This window comes from Triticum aestivum, chromosome 6A (assembly GCF_018294505.1).
Source record: "Triticum aestivum cultivar Chinese Spring chromosome 6A, IWGSC CS RefSeq v2.1, whole genome shotgun sequence".
Lineage (NCBI taxonomy): Eukaryota > Viridiplantae > Streptophyta > Magnoliopsida > Poales > Poaceae > Triticum > Triticum aestivum.
The window spans coordinates 606684366-606699318 of record NC_057809.1 but is presented as its reverse complement, the minus strand read 5'-3'; positions in this window follow the sequence as shown (position 1 = coordinate 606699318).

The window sequence follows — 14953 nt, the reverse complement described above, 5'->3', positions numbered from 1 at the left end:
CAAACCTTATTAAACGAAGGTGCTCCCCCCGGCTGAGATTGTTAGTCAGCTCACCGTTTTCAGATATTCTACCCCCTCCCTCCCGGTTTATGAGATGGTCATGCTGCGGTGTAGACATTGGTGGTTTCCGTTTAGCATTAAAAAAAATGACTTTTCTGTCGTACACAGACCATGCCGTGGCCACATGTATTGCAACTGGGCACCTACTGCCTAGTGATTAGACAAGGCAGACTGCTGAGCCCGCCGTGTAGAAGCGTGCTGGCATGTCCGTCATGCCGCACAGGCTGACAACCCAGCACACCTGTTCTACATCTCCCCCCGAGACTACTGTTTGACTGCACTACCCGAGAAACTTTTTTGAGAGTGGACTCGTGAAAAGATTGGATCTCTGAATGCAAAGATCCATGCTTCCCCGGGGAACGAGGGACGGTGTGGACTGGGCAGACGCGTGCGTGTTCATGATTTCTTCTCCAATTTCATTTTGCGACAACAGTCTACAAAGAGATCGATAACTTGAGTCCTCTCGCTGTTTTGCGTGCAGCGTTTCATTTAAGAACTTGTTAATCGTGGCATGATTGCATGCGCGGCGTAAACCTATGTACTACTGCTGTTTGTTTGCTTCAAACAAATCCTACATATAACTAGCTCAGTACCGTTGCCACGGCCAACAAATGAATGTAAGCGTTCCTTAAGTTTTTTTTTAAATCATAAACGTGCATGTTGTGTGTGATATTCCGCGAGACCACAAGCACAAGCATCTTCCTCTTTTTCAACAAACACCATTCACCCCTCTAGTAGATCTTTCCATCCAAGTTGTCGTTGATCGCCTTCCACATTCCTACATCATTCTCTTTCAATCTATTGCCCTTTGATTTTTTTCTGGATAAAAGGTGGATTTTATTGACTCAAAATGAAACATCAAGTGAATACAAACACAACGAGTACATACCCGGCCTCTGCATAGCTAGAATACACACAACCAATACCGACACACACACACAAAAACATGTCGGCAAATAGCAAAGTCATATATGACCAAAGCTATGCCTAAGGGAGAAAAAAAACCAAACAATCATCTGCGGTCAACAAAATACAATAATGACCTTATCCGCACCAATCATCTTATGACACCACAAGGACATCAAGATTCTTCAACAACAACGCCTTCAGGAAGGGAACGTCGCTCGAGCGCCGCTGTTTTTTTTATAGAAAGACTGTAAGGGAACCCCTACAGTATAATTGGTGCAACAAACCCAAATTATAAGTACCATGCCTTGAACCTGGGTGGGTGGGAAGGCATCAACCCCTTCCCATCACTAGGCTATGCCTTAGTCAGCCAGATCCAGCCATCAGAGGCCAAATTCTACGTTTTCACCTCAAAGAATCAGTCTGAGCATATCCGACCAATGCCTTCAACAAGGTAACGATGCAAAACATCGCCATTGCCAGGTATAACAAATCAGCCATACCCAGGTTTTCACCCCGGAGCTCGTCGAAGTCAATTGTGTGATGTCGCCACCACTTTCCACGATCCCAGCAGGTACATGCGTTTAGCTAGGAAATCGATCGCGTCACTGCACAACTATACCCTCTGCGTCAAACCATCATTTGTAGATTGCCTCTCACTAATAGAAAAGGAGGCTTTGGTTCAGGCCGGCTCAGCCCATTAGTCCCGGTTCAGTCCAGAACTGGGACCCATGGGGCATTGGACCCGGTTCGTGAGCCCAGGGGGCCGGCCGGGCCACGTGGGCCATTGGTCCCGGTTGGTGGGACGAACCGGGACCAATGGGCCTGGCTCCTGGCCCACCACCATTGGTCCCGGTTGGAGGCTTGAACCGGGACTACAGGCTGCCCTTTAGTCCCGGTTCATGCCACCAACCGGGACCAATGAGGTGCCTATATATACCCCTCGCCCGCGAGCAGAGCACTCCAGTGAGTGCTCTGTTTTTCTCTGGCCGGCGAGGGGGGGCTTTGTGGTGCTCTTGCTCACCTTCTATGCGCATGAGGTGTTCAATGAAATGCCCGAGCCACACTAGTTAAGCTTTCTCCTCTCGAAGCTCGACCTCAGAGCTCCATTTTCCTCGAGATTTGTCTAGGTTTAGCGGCCCGTCACGTCCCATTCCCGTCTTCACCGCCGTCGATCACCCGCGCCGATCTCGTCGCCGGCACCACCGTGGTGAGCCTCTTGTTCTTATCTTCCTTCTGAAAGAAAGAAATTCTTACTTTAGATGATACTTGTCTAATTTTATTGCTTGTTATTATATAGTGCTATGGTTTTGGTATCCGCCCCCGTCGGCCCTCGTCCTGTCTATGATTCGGATGTGGTATATATTATCTTTATAACTATTGGTTCATTTATTGTTTATGAAAATTATGCCGACCAACATGACATAGATTTTATTTATCTAGGAGGTATGTGAACCGGAAATTCCAACCGACCCTATTGTCGAGAGGTTAAATTTAGTTGAAGAAGAAAACAATTTCTTGAAGCAAAAAATAAAAAAAATTGAGGAGGAGAAGATGATATTGGAGTTGCATGTTGCGGATATCGTCGATGATCATAAGATCAAGATGGATGCAATGCGCTTGAAGATTAGAAAGATTAGAAAATATGCCATTCATACTGAGGCTTGGTATCATTATGCCGTTGGATCAATTGTTACCTTGGTTGCGATTATGATCGCATTTGTTTTCGCATTGAAATGTTTTACATAGTTTCAATGTATGGTTTAATTAATTAGATGCTCTGGAGAGCTATATGTTGTTAGATGAGAACTATGTATGTACTTTGGTTTTAATGTGATGATGAACTTCTATTAATTTGGTCACTTAATTATCTATTCATGATGTTCTGTAATGGTTTTTGACACACTCAATTATATATAATGCACGCAGATGAACCGGCAATGGATGTACGGTGACAGACACACCTCCGAGTACATTAAGGGCGTGCATCATTTTCTCGAAGTGGCTGAGGCAAACAAGCAGAATGGTTTTATGTGTTGTCCATGCCCTAAATGTGGGAATACGAAGTCTTACTCTGACCGGAAAATCCTTCACACCCACCTGCTTTACAAGGGTTTCATGCCACACTATAATGTTTGGACGAGACATGGAGAATAGGGGTTATGATGGAAGACGGCGAAGAAGAAGAGGACGATGACAACTATGTGCCCCCTGAATACGGTGATGCTGCAACAGGGGAAGCTGCTGAAGATGAAGAGGAACCAGACGATGTGCCCAATGATGCTGCAACGGGTGAAGCTGCTGAAGATCAAGAGGAACCAGACGATGTGCCCGATGATGATGATCTCCGCCGGGTCATTGTCGATGCAAGGACTCAATGTGAAAGTCAAAAGGAGAAGCTGAAGTTGATCGCATGTTAGAGGATCACAAAAAAGGGTTGTACCCCAATTGCGAAGATGGCAACACAAAGCTCGGTACCGTACTGGAATTGCTACAGTGGAAGGCAGAGAATACTGTGCCTGACAAAGGATTTGAGAAGCTACTGAAAATATTGAAGAAGAACCTTCCAAAGGATAACGAATTGCCCGACAGTACATACGGAGCAAAGAAGGTCGTATGCCCTCTAGGATTGGAGGTGCAGAAGATACGTGCATGTCCTAATGACTGCATCCTCTACCGCGGTGCGTACAAGGATCTGAACGCATGCCCGGTATGCGGTGCATTGCTGTATAAGATCAGACGAGATGACCATGGTGATGTTGCGGCGAGCCCCCCAGGAAGAGGGTTCCTGCGAAGGTGATGTGGTATGCTCCTATAATACCACGGTTGAAACGTCTGTTCAGAAACGGAGAGCATGCCAAGTTGATGCGATGGCATAGTGAGGACCGTAAGAAAGACGGGAAGTTGAGAGCACCCGTTGACGGGTTGCAGTGGAGAAAAATCGAGAGAAAGTATTGGGCTGAGTTTGCAAGTGACCCAAGGAATGTATGGTTTGCTTTAAGCGCGGATGGCATTAATCCTTTCGGGGAGCAGAGCAGCAATCACAGCACCTGGCCCGTGACTCTATGTATGTATAACCTTCCTCCTTGGATGTGCATGAAGCGGAGGTTCATTATGATGCCAGTTCTCATCCAAGGCCCTAAGAAACCCGGCAACGACATTGATGTGTACCTAAGGCCATTAGTTGAAGAACTTTTAAAGCTATTGAATGGAAATGGTGTACGTATGTGGGATGAGCATAGACAGGAGGAATTTAACCTAAAGGCATTGTTGTTCATGACCATCAACGATTGGCCCGCTCTCAGTAACCTTTCAGGACAGACAAACAAGTGATACCACGCATGCACGCACTGTTTAGATGACACTGAAAGTATATACCTGGACAAATGCAGGAAGAATGTGTACCTGGGCCATCGTCGATTTCTTCCGACCAACCATCAATGTCAAAAGAAAGGCAAGCATTTCAAAGGCGAGGCAGATCACCGAAAGAAGCCCGCCATGCGTACAGGTGATCACGTACTTGCTATGGTCAATGATTTACACGTAATCTTTGGAAAGGGTCCCGGCGGACTAGCTGTTCCGAATGACGCTGAGGGACACACACCCATGTGGAAGAAGAAATCTATATTTTGGGACCTACCCTACTGGAAAGAGCTAGAGGTCAGCTCTTCAATCGACGTGATGCACGTGATGAAGAACCTTTGCGTGAACCTGCTAGGCTTCTTGGGCGTGTATCGGAAGACAAAAGATACACCTGAGGCACGGGAGGACCTGCAACGTTTGCACGAAAAAGACGGCATGCCTCCGAAGCAGTATGAAGGTCCTGCCAGCTACGCTCTTACGAAAGAAGAGAAATAAATCTTCTTTGAATGCCTGCTCAGTATGAAGGTCCCGACTGGCTTCTCGTCGAATATAAAGGGAATAATAAATATGCCAGAGAAAAAGTTCCAGAACCTAAAGTCTCATGACTGCCACGTGATTATGACGCAACTGCTTCCGGTTGCATTGAGGGGGCTTCTACCGGAAAACGTCCGATTAGCCATTGTGAAGCTATGTGCATTCCTCAATGCAATCTCTCAGTGATCGATCCAGAAATCGTACCAAGGCTAAGGAGTGATGTGGCGCAATGTCTTATCAGTTTCGAGCTGGTGTTCCCACCATCCTTCTTCAATATCATGACGCACGTCCTAGTTCATCTAGTCGACGGGATTGTCATTCTGGGGCCCGTATTTCTACACAATATGTTCCCCTTTGAGAGGTTCACGGGAGTCCTAAAGAAATATGTCCGTAACCGCGTTAGGCCAGAAGGAAGCATATCCATGGGCCATCAAACAGAGGATGTCATTGGGTTTTGTGTTGACTTCATTCCTGGCCTTAAGAAGATGAGAGAATTCCTTATTTGGCCCTTTCTTAAATTTTGGTTCCCTTTTTGGCCCTAGTAAAAAAATTCTTCCTGTTCTGGCACTCAAACTTCAGTTTGTTCCCTATATGACATTTCCGTCAGTTTTGGCAACTAACACCGTTAAATCTGACATGAATAGTCCTTTTTACCTTTGGTGTAGTTTGTGACCAAAATTGTGAACTGGAAGTCAAAAATGAAACCAAATCTGCTATTTAGCACAGCTTTAATTTTAATTGGATAATTGGACAGAACCTCCCTTGTATTTTGATGAAATATCCCCTGTACAGTTCATATATGCACAAATTATAATATACTTGGAGCAGATTCACATGTATGCAACATAGAAACTTGGTCCAGGTTCACATATACGGAAATAGTCCACATATTTAGTCCTCTACACACATTCAGGTTCACATAGAGTTCACATATAATAGTCCAGGTTCACATCATGTCAAATACAACACATGAAGGTCACATATAGCACTTGCAAAAGCCCAGGTTCACATATATATTACATAAACAGCTCAAAAGTTTCCCAAATGAACCATGATATGGAAAGGGATCCAATGAGAATCACAAGCTAAGCCTCCTTTTGCTTCGTGTGCTCATTGCAGGGCTGGCAGGATTCATTTTTTTGCTACGTGTGCCCATTGCAGGGCTATCATGTGGCACCATAGGAAGGTGTGGCAACTTATCAGCAACCTCTTTGCCTTTTCTTTTGGCATGTAATTTCAAAGCAACAGATGCTTTCTTGTTGGCCACACAAATGGGCTGAGTTCTTGATCTACACATACACATTCATGGCAGCACATCATACATCACATATAGTAGCCCAGGTTAACAATAGAACAATGCATAACATAACATAAAATTCGGAAACAACCATAGGTTACCTTTTTGCTACTCTGGATCCAAATTTACTCCCTTTCCCTTTTTCCTTCTTTGTTTTCTCCAACATTTGGCTATAGTGAGAAGAATGCAATTAGAATACAAAACCAAGCTTTCATCTAATCTACTACAAAATTCAGAACTAGTTCTTACCTTTTTGATGCTCCAGTAATTGAGTTATCATGTTTTCTCTTTTTCGTAGTTGTAGGTTCCAAGCTTTGGCTATTGTGAGAAATTACTTAGAATTCAAACACATATTTCATATAATTATGAGCATGAGTGTAAAGTGGCTAACCTTGGCGAAAAGCACATAGAGGTTGCTGGAGCATCATCCTCGCAAGGCACAATTGATGCTTTGGTGGTCCTCTACATGAGCAACAAAAAAGTAGTTAACATGTATGGCTGCTTACAAAAAAATGCAAGTGAAGCAAGCACTACAAGAAATATGTCAACTTATGATCACCACTATTGGTCACTGAATGGTCACAAATTTCCATTTATGACCTTTTTGTGACCAAAAACATAAGGTCAAAAGCTGGCCGTCGTAAACTGACTATAGGGACCTTTCTTCTGGAATGGTCGTAAACGTTTATGACCAAAAAAGGTCGTAGATTTAACGACCAACTGTTTTGGTCACTAGCAATCCGACCACAGCACGCCAGATCCACCGTGGCAAGCTGACGTGGCAGACTTACGACCAAATGAAAAGGTTGTAAAATAGAATCAGCCCGGTCCATTTCAGCCGTCTTGATGGGCCAAGCCCAATAATTCAGCCCATTTAATTTTTTTCTCTTTATTTTGCTTATCTGCATGGGCCTGGCCCAATAATTTGGCCTTTTATTTTCTGGGAATGGAGCCTTTTTCTGATGATTTTTTTATATTCTACTATTGTTTTGGGCCACAGCCTTTTTAGTCTAGTTCGAATTTGGGCCTTGGCCTTTTTATTTTCTGTTATGCAGCCTTTTATAATTTTTTTTCTTACAGTCATTTCTTTTTTTAGGCCCAAGCCTTTTTGGTCTAATTCTTGTTTGGGCCTTGGCCTTTTTAGAGCCCAGGTTCTCATTTTGCATAACTATAAACAGAAAGGCCCAGGTGCACAAGTGATCCACAAGCCCAGGTGCACAAGTGATCCACATAACTTCACAGAAAATAAACAAAATGATCCACAAGTGATCCAGGTTCACAAGATCACATAACTTCACAAAAGGCCCAGGTTCACAAGTGATCACATAACTTCACAGGATCCATGTGCTCTAGTTTAAACAGCAAAATGCAACAAAATGCAACAGCTCTCAGCTCAGCTCCCAGGTTCACAGGTTCAAAATGCAACAACTACCTTAGCTCAAAGACAAAGAGATTCATAGCACAGCCATCAAACTACCTTAGCTCCAAAGAGAGCCATCAAGTGGGCTAACTTCTCTTCCTGTTCTTGAGACTTCTTGCGCAGCAGCTCAAGTTCCTTGTCGCGTGCAGCTTCAGATTCTTCCGCCTTCATCTTGATTGCCGCCAATTCTTCTTGCACCAGTTCAGCTTGAAGCTCAGACCTCTCCAGCTTCTGCTCAAGGTCACGAACATGAGCAGCAACTTTGCCGGAGTTGTTCCTAGATGACTGGAGCCCAACATTCCTGAGGAATGTGCTTTGCTTGGCTTCGGTCTTGAGGACTTGTTCAACAATTTCAACAGCAGACTTTGGCTCTTCACCTTCTGGTATCGGCGCTTCCTTCATTTTTTCCATCTCAAGCTAGCATATGGAGGAAAATGATAGGCATTAGTGGGAGATCTATTTCACATTTTGCAAACCAAACCAAGCAAGAGAAACCAAACCATCACACAAATGGATTATTTGAAGTAATCAAACCAGCACACAAAATCTATACAAGAAGATGATGACTAGTGACCTGGAGACATGCAATTGGAACAATATGATCACTTCATTAAGCCTAGAATGGTGGTTCTATATAAGATGGCTTCCCGAGTGAGCCGATCATCAAACTAACATTCAGATCAAATTTCATCATATCATAAAAAATGCATCAAATAGCTACAGCAAGTTCTGATATCTTTGTTGAACTATCTAACAACATCAAAGCATGGAACATAGCATGTGTTCTTGACTGGCTCCGAGTCAAACAACATCAAATCATCAAAGCATCAAAGCTGGCTGTGAATCAAACAGGGCAAAGCATGGAGTGACTTACTATAGCAGTCTTGACTGGCTCCGAAAACCCGTGCTTCTTGCTGTTGTGGGTGGCCTTAAACAAGTCAATCGCAGACAGCTCCTCACCCTTACGCTCTTCTTTCTGAAATGTTTTTCAACAAAAATCAAAATGTTATTCAGCAAGAATCAGAAATGTTATTCAATGAGGAACCGAAGGTAAGGTCTCTAGAGAAGAGTTCTCACAGTGGCAAAAATGTGTGCTGTGTAGTGCCTGGAACCAGTTCTTTGATTGTACACGACTTTTTGTCGATTCATCTTGTTCGACAAACAGGTTTCCTACAAAAAAGCATACTGTCAGCATGATCTAGCACTAGCATATCATGTGCAGAACATAAAGCATCAAACAAAGCAGAGACAAACCTCGTGTCTTGGGGTAGACCACATCTCCACCAGCTTGCCATTCACCATCCGTTAGATCAGGCACCGGAGACTTAATGCTGACTTTATTTGCGGCTACGGTATCAAAATACTTCTTCTTGATCTGATGGCGTCTGTTCTTTGAATATTTCTGCAGAATATCTTTGCACGAGGTCTTGATGGTCTCCGAGTCCGTGTTCATGTCAAAATTTGCCTACCAAGAGAGCAAACAAGGTAGGAACAATATTAGTGATCATGCATAGGTGTAACAGAAAATAGATAGCACATTAACTATGAAACAAGTAGCTTACAGCAACTTTCCCAATGTAGTTCTCCAATAGACTAGCATTTTTTTGTATAGCTTGAAGTGAGGAAGAACCGGAAGATGGCTTTTTGCAACGAGTCCACACTCAGAAGCAAGCTTTGCTGCCTGCAGAGGCTTCTCTGGACGAATCATCTCTTCGGCAATTTGGATAGGCACCTTGCTACCAAGCGGCTTGGTGATCCTCTCTAGCCCTTTGCCCTTTCTAAGTCTAGTCTTGGGAGTCATTGCATCTGAAAATGAAACTGAACTCATAAATTAGAATAGAAATCGACAAATGCAGGAATCAACAAAAGCATACATGATCATTCCATTTGGAAAATGCACTAGTAAAAGATAGCATTGCAAAGGTCAACTTGCCTGATTGAAGCACAAGCTGCTGTTCTTCTTCATTGATGACAGCGTTCCTGTCAATAGAAGGTGCAACAGGGCTGAGGTCTGTGTGGACAGTGCCTGCTTCATCAATGCAGATGGTTCCTGCTTCATCTAGGCAGACAGTGCCATTTCCATCCATGCTGAGAGTGGTTCCTTCATCCATGGGCGGCAACTCATGACCCGTTTGCACCGAGGTCTGAGAGTCCATGAGCAGCATACTTTCTTGATGGTCCGTCGCAGTCGCCATCCTTGCTTTTTGCCTTGTGACTCTATCAAGGGCAGGTTCATCAGGTTCCAGGATCCTCTTTTTTTGTCCTGGAGCTGGGGCCATCACCCTTCCTGGAGGCATTGTAGGAGATGTTTCTGAGCTCTTGTGCTTCTTGCTGACCGTCTTCTTAACACCAGGCCTCTTCGTCCTAGATTCCTTCAGTGCCTCGTATAAACAGTATGGAAAAAAGCATTAGATCACAAGAGAAATATGTGAGCACAAGGAATAACATAGAATAACAGAACCCCAATCCTCCAAGCAAGACAGAGTTTGCACCTTAACAATCTTGTTGACTACAACATCATCCACTTCCTCTCCATCAATAACTTCATCCTCCTTAGGACTGTACTCTGGGTCATCATTGATAACTCCACTACCCTCTTGAACCTCATCACTTCTACCTTCTTGTACACCATTTGTTTTCCTAATCATCGACGCTATTGCACCGATGCCAAGGGACTGGAACATCCGATTGTTCCTCATGATATTTCTAGCCCTAACCTTCTCGTACTCGGTGAGAGGCTCTTCTTTGCATGATAAAGGAAACATAACTATTAGGTGAATGTTTGGAATGCATGGACAGGCAGCCAAACATATGTTATGAAATTTATTATCATTTAATCCTAGTTATTCAGGTAAGGAAGACTAACAACACACATGCACAATTAAGCCAGCTTATTCAGATTGCAGTAATACATTTCACTTAGCATATTAAGAAACAGATTTTATGAAACTGACCACAAGGAGCAAGTTGCATACCAACGGTTGGCGTCATGCTTGACCTTGTCCTCCTTGCCATGGATGATCTTGAGGTGGTGCTTGCAAAATAGAATAAACAACAATCAGATACAACAGGGATAAAGTAAAATGATGCACTTGTATCAATAAAGGAAAGCATTTGGACCATCATGCACATACAGTGATGTACTGTTATTAATTAAGCAAACATGTAAGTGCACTAAACAAGCATGCATGTACAGTGGAAATACATGTACACTAAACAAGCAAGCAAGCAAAGTGCTACTAATAGAAACAAGCAAGCATTGAAGGAAATTGAAAAGAAGCAAGCAAATACTATTGATACAAACCCTAATTAATAAGAAAGCAAGTAGCTTCTTCTCCATGTGCTACTGATACAAGCAAGTACTGCTAATGGAAACCCTAATTAAGCATGTATGCTTGCAAGCAACATGTATGTTAGCAAGCAAGCAACATGAACTAGTGAATTGGTGTCATGTACACATGCTTAGACAGTCTGACAGCAAGCTAGATGAGTATATCATGAGGACCTTCAAAACAACTAGATGTTTCCACTAGTAAAGCATGAAACAACAGTACTTGCAGAAGTACAAAAGCAGATGAAAAAAATACTCTCAACTGCTCAATAAAGTTCCGGGTCTTTGCAACAACAACAACAAAAAAAGGCGAGAGGGCCACACGGGACGGCCTCTATGCTGATAAAGAAATGCTCATCTGAATCATGTAATTCCACTATAGCTTGGTGACTGAACACAACACCTTCTACTTAACACAAATTGCTTTTGTGTTTGAGTACAGAAAGAACGCCATACCCGCAAAAAAAGGACAGATCATGGGCAGCCATAGAACGATATTACAACATCTTGGGCCAGCACAAGGCATCATTTTCGATGAAATCAAAGGGAAATAAACTACCGGTTTCATAGGGGTGAATCGTGATGATGACAACATTCACTTGGCCATACATCTCATCAGAGAGATACGACATAAACACCAGGTTCAGAAACATCAGTGACACAGCGCCCCGCTCACAAGAGCGGTAAACACGCCACGAACCAGACCAACGCACAAGCACAATATAACCAAACGCACAGCAAACCCACCCATAACCACAAAACAACAGGAATGGGTAGCATGAGAGGCCCTGAGGGGCACCTTCTCCAAGTGCTACTGATACAAACCAAGTAATTAAATCATACACAAGCAACATGAACCATGAACCAGAGGGAGGTCTTCCTCAAACCTCATCCACCTCCTCATCCATCCCCATCCCCTAAAATCATGCACTTCCTCTCCATCAACATGAACCCTAAACCATGAGGGGGATCAAACACTACAAGTGCACAAGGACACGCATGCAACATAACCAACTGTGACCCAAGCCAAGCACCATGAGTGAATCTGGCGAGCACGTTCTGGATCAGTAGGGTTCGAGCAGGGAGGGAGGAGCCGACGCGCGAATCCTAACCCTAGATCGACAAGAAAACGAATCCTAGCCCTAGATCGACATGAACAAGAACAAAAACTAGGAGCTCGATGAACATGAACAACTTGTCCAATGAACATGAACAAGAACCACCAGGAGCTCGTAGATCAACCGAATCCTAACCCTAGATTGACCGAATCCTAACCCTAGATCGACTGAATCCTAACCCTAGGTCGACCAGGAGGGGGATCTACCGAACCCTAGGGGGAGAGGGGAGAGGAGAGGGGTACCTGTCGCCGTCGTCGATCGTTGATGATGTGGATGATGTAGCCACCGTCGCCGATGTACTCACTGTCGTTGATGTAGCCGTCGATGTAGCAACCGTCGTCGAGGGGAGAGAGAAGGGTGGATTCGTCGTCGGGGTGGGCGGCGCACCGCGGTGCGGCGTGGCGGGGCGGCACGGAGCGGGCAGGGCAGCGCGGAGTAGGCGGTTCATCGGGGCGGAGCAGAGGAGGGGCGGCGGGGCGGCGGGGAGGGGAAGCTAGGGTTCGTCGGGAAGAGGGGAGGGGAATGGAATGGGGAAATTTTGGGGAGTGGGAGGGGAGGGGAGTGGGATCCCGCGTGTTTAGTGGGAGAGGGGTGGTGGGTCCTGCCTGGTAGTGGGAGAGGGAGTGGAGGGAAATTTTGGGAGAGGGAAATTTTGGTGGAGGGAAAATTTTGGTGTGGGAGGGAAATCCTTTTGGGTTTGGGTGTAGAAAAAAATAGGGTTTTTTGTAAACTTTGTAGAAATCATGGTTAAAATCATACCGAGTAGCTCAAGAAAACGCCGGTATTGCAAGTTTAGTATTTTTGCTAGTTGGTAGGCCACATTTGATGATGTGACGCGGAGGTCTCCCATTTTTTTGATTTTTTTTGAATTTTTTACGGTGTTTTCAAAAACCGGCCGATTTCGTCGCGGCGACCGTCCATGGCTAGGGTTTGAGCCGTGCAAATCTGTTGTCGATTCTGTGATGGAATGCCTACCTGTGAAGCTAAAAAGCATTTTTAGTGAAAATAACGGGGAAGCTATGGAGGACCCGCAGTTCAAATTCCAGCCGGTTCCAGCTGAATCGGCCGAAGGTGGTTCGAATTGCCGGGAGTAGCTACGAGGGTCGGAAATGCATGCTTTTTGGCGACCATCCGTAAAATAGGGTCTACTTTGAGATAGAAATGGAATGGCGACGTTTGGGGTGCCCCTCCTTGTAGCCGCTTCACGAAAAACACATGTCTTTTGCATTCAAAAAATGAAAAACGATTTTTTTGTTAAACAAGTGGGAACCTCGCTTTGGCAACATTGTTTGCCATCACAAGACGGAGGCATGCGCCCAATTTGGGCATATTATCAGAAACTATTCAACGGATGCGGCCATATCATTGCTAGTTTGGCTTGAAAGCCATGAATCTTCGTTCGTGGTAGGTCGTTTTTGAGAACACTTTTTCAAGAAAACGCCGGTATTGCAAGTTTAGTATTTTTGCTAGTTGGTAGGCCACATTTGATGATGTGACGCAGAGGTCTCCCATTTTTTTGTTTTTTTTTGAATTTTTTACGGTGTTTTCAAAAACCGGTCGATTTCATCGCGGCGACCGTCCGTGGCTAGGGTTTGAGCCGTGGAAATCTGTTGTCGATTCTGTGATGGAATGCCTACCTGTGAAGCTAAAAAGCATTTTTAGTGAAAATAACGGGGAAGCTATGGAGGACCCGCAGTTCAAATTCCAGCCGGTTCCAGCTGAATCGGCCGAAGGTGGTCCGAATTGCCGGGAGTAGCTACGAGGGTCGGAAATGAGTGCTTTTTGGCGACCGTCCATAAAATAGGGTCTACTTTGAGATAGAAATGGAATGGCGACGTTTGGGGTGCCCCTCCTTGTAGCCGCTTCACGAAAAACACATGTCTTTTGCATTCAAAAAAATGAAAAACTGTTTTTTTGTTAAACAAGTTGGAACCTCGCTTTGGCAACATTGTTGCCATCACAATACGGAGGCATGCGCCCAATTTGGGCATATTATCAGAAACTATTCAACGGATGCGGCCATATCATTGCTAGTTTGGCTTGAAAGCCATGAATCTTCGTTCGTGGTAGGTCGTTTTTGAGAACACTTTTTCAAGAAAACACCGGTATTGCAAGTTTAGTATTTTTGCTAGTTGGTAGGCCACATTTGATGATGTGACGCGAAGGTCTCCCATTTTTTGATTTTTTTGAATTTTTTACGGTGTTTTCAAAAACCGGCCGATTTCGTCGCGACGACCGTTCGTGGCTAGGGTTTGAGCCATGCAAATCTGTTGTCGATTCTGTGATGGAATGCCTACCTGTGAAGCTAAAAAGCATTTTTAGTGAAAATAATGGGGAAGCTATGGAGGACCGGCAGTTCAAATTCCAGCCGGTTCCAGCTGAATCGGCCGAAGGTGGTCCAATTGCCGGGAGTAGCTACGAGGGTCGGAAATGCATGCTTTTTGGCGACCGTTCGTAAAATAGGGTCTACTTTGAGATAGAAATGGAATGGCGACGTTTGGGGTGCCCCTCCTTGTAGCCGCTTCACGAAAAACGCATGTCTTTTGCATTCAAAAAATGAAAAACAGTTTTTGAATTTCAGTTTTGCTAAAGCACATCTAGATGTGCCATAAGTATTGCACATCTAAGTCCTATGGCATTGATCTTACGTCGAGATTCGTGTGGATATTTTCCTTTTTCTTTTTTCTTTTCTCTTTATGCTTGATTCACTCACTTAGATGTGCAATAACTAGAGCACATCTAGATGTGCCCTAGACACACCCTTTGAATTTGTACGGTGTTTTTAAAAACCGGCGGATTTAGTCACGGCTGTCGTCCGTGGCTAGGGTTTGAGTCATGTTTTTAGCATTCAAAAAATGAAACTTATATTGTTTCATACATGAGCATGCACAAAAACCCGTAATTTTATCTTTCATCCATGAGCA